Source organism: Lepidochelys kempii, chromosome 20 (genome assembly GCF_965140285.1).
Source record: "Lepidochelys kempii isolate rLepKem1 chromosome 20, rLepKem1.hap1, whole genome shotgun sequence".
NCBI lineage: Eukaryota > Metazoa > Chordata > Testudines > Cheloniidae > Lepidochelys > Lepidochelys kempii.
In genome coordinates this window covers 3,208,374-3,211,322 of record NC_136399.1, presented here as the reverse complement: position 1 = coordinate 3,211,322, position 2,949 = coordinate 3,208,374, and positions in this window count along the sequence as shown.

The window sequence follows — 2,949 nt, the reverse complement described above, 5'->3', positions numbered from 1 at the left end:
CCGCCCACACCGGATTTACAGAGAAATAGCAGCGCCCGGCTGCGCTGCGCGGCGCGTGGGAGGCTCCGGGGGCGGGTTCCAGCGGCGCCTCCCTCCGCCCCGCCGGCCCCGGGAGCGGGCAGGGCCGGAGCGCCCGGGGAGGGGGGCGCAGGGGAAGGGGAGGCGGATGGTGCGGGGGGTCCGGGGGGGAAGAGGGTGCAGGCTGGGTAGGGGCGGCGCAGGGGGCATCCTTACAGGGTCCAGAGGAAGCGCAAGGGGGGGGGTCCCCGGGGAAAGTGGGGGCGCAGGCAGGACACAGGGGAGAGCAGGGGGGCAGACCCAGAGAGCTGGGGGACCACGCCCAGGGGGACAAGGAGCATGCCCGGGGGGCAGCTGGGGGAGTCCACCCAGAGCAAGGCCGGGATGGCTTCTCCCGTGTTTTCTCCACCTGGGGAGTGTGGGTCACGGCGGCCTCCCATACCCCTCGGTGTCGCTGGGTGGGAGGCCTGGGGCAGTGTCTGACGAGCCCCTGCCAAGGGACCTGAAGCGGGGGCTGGTTCCCTGGGGGGCCCATCTTGGGCCCTAGGTGATTCTAGCCTGGTACACGGTGGGGACGCAGCACCCCACCCACCCATTTACTACTCCCCCGGTGAAGAGAACCCCCCTAATGCCTGGGGTGCCGTTGCCAGAGCTCCCCCCCCAAGCGTCTTTCTGGCTGCCCTGGCTAGGAGGATAACAGCCTTATACTGCCGCTGCCCGCCAAGGGCACTCCTCATCTAGCTCCTTTAGTGCAGAAGGCCCTGGGTTGGGCCCGGCTGGGGGACAGCTGGGGAGGCAGGGACCCAGCCCAGCACTCAGTGCCGCCCACGGGCACTGCGTGGGCTCTGGCCTTTGCCGGGGCAGAGGGAGTAGTGATTCATCTTGCTAGCAGAGGTCACAGCATGGGCTGTCTCTGCCCCCTCCTTCCCTCTGCCCTGTGGGGGTGGGGGGGGAGCCCCACAGCTGGGGGCATGTCCAGAGATGTGATGAGGGGTTGAGAGGGGGAGGTTGGAGGTGGCGGCCTAGCAAAAGGTCCAGGAAGGGTCCCCCTGCCCCCAGTCGTTTGGGCATGAGTAGAGAATTAAGACCCCCGATGGCTCCATCCCTGCACAGGGGAAGGGGGGATTTTAAACCACCTGTGGGCTCCCACATTCTGGGTCCCTGGGTGTCGATTAGAGCAGCCTCTGGGCTGCTCTCCCTTATGCTCCTCTGCCCATGCCCCTGGGATGCAGAGAATACCCACAATGCTCTGTGGTCTGGCCATGTCTTCTGCCTGCCCTCCAGAGCCCTTCTGCCAGCTCTCTGCAGGTCGGAGAGGCCCCTGTATGGGGGGGCTCAAGCAACCATTTGCGCCTATTTTAAGGCCTCTCTATGGTGCTGGCACAGTAGAGGGGTATGAGGCCTTCATCCCTTCCCGGCTGCCCCCGCTTTCGAGTGCTGAGCGGAGGGAGGAAGGTGGCTGGGCGACAGGACTGGTGCCATGTGGAAGCTTTGGTTCACATGCATCCTGCTTGTTATAGTAACCCTGAGCCACCTCCTCCTCCTCATCTCGGCATTGACAGGGTTACTACGGTGCTCCATGCCGGGCCTGGGAACCACATGTGCAGCAAGGCCCAGGATGGACACAACAGCTGAATGTCCAGTGCAGACTGCCGCGAGTGGAGGGGTGGGGCGGGAAGCAGCGGGGCTTGGAGCTAATTTGGGGGGTGGGGTGAGGAAATGGGGGAAGCCCCAGAGTAGTAGTGAAATCGGTCAATTTCTGGGTATTACTTCTGGGGCCGGTCTTGGTAGCATCTAGGCACCAGCTAGTAATGAAGATGTTTAACAACCATCATTAGGTTTCAGAGTCAACGTCTCCTGGAGCTGAGCGGCCAGTGCCTGTCTGCAGACTCGAGCTGAGCTGTTTTTGGTGCTGCCGGCGGTGGCTAGACATCGAACTGTGAACTTAAAATGGGGAGCAGCTGCCTGAGAATGGCAGCTTGGGGCCCGATTCCCCAGGACCCTGCTGTTCATGCCAACCCTCAGCACCAGTGCAAAGCCCCCCAGCTGGTGTGAATGGGCCGTGGCTCCATCGGGGTCAATGAGGCCAGATCCCCAGCTGGCGTGAATGGGCCGGTGGCTCCATCGGGGTCAATGGGGCCGGATCCCCGGCTGGTGTGAATGGGCCATGGCTCCATCCGGATCAATGAGGCCAGATCCCCGGCTGGCGTGAATGGGCCGTAGCTCCATCGGGGTCAATGGGACCGGATCCCCGGCTGCCGTGAATGGGCCGTGGCTCCATCAGGGTCAATGGGACCGGATCCCCGGCTGGCGTGAATGGGCCGTGGCTTCATCGGGGTCAATGAGGCCGGATCCCCGGCTGTCGTGAATGGGCCGTAGCTCTATCGGGGTCAATGAGGCCAGATCCCCGGCTGGCGTGAATGGGCCGTGGCTCCATCCAGATCAATGAGGCCAGATCCCCGGCTGGCGTGAATGGGCCGTGGCTCCATCGGGGTCAATGGGGTCACCCCGGCTGGCATGGACCCAGGCTGCTCCATTGGAGTCGGTGATGTTGAAGCTGCACCACTTCACAGCAGCTGAGGATCTGGCCCCTCATTCATGGTTAACCCCTTGGGGTCCCCTGCCCCCCACTCTCCTCTCGGATATAAGTTTTTTTCTTCCCCAAACACATCGTGTCGCCCACCTGGAGCTGGGTTGTTATCGTAGGGTTGCCTGCGAGCCCCACCCCATCGTTGCAGGAGGGGGATGGGGGCTGCAGGGAGCTTGTGTGAGGCTGCCGGGCAGGGCTGAGCTGAGCTGGGGGCAACATGGGAAGCAGGGATGGGCACTGGGGGGCTGATGAGCAGATGCCCTGTGGCCTTTTTCTCTTCTCCCTGCTGCTGTAAGAGGGGAAGCCCCTGCTTCCCACCCCCCTCAGCCAGCCCCCTGCCC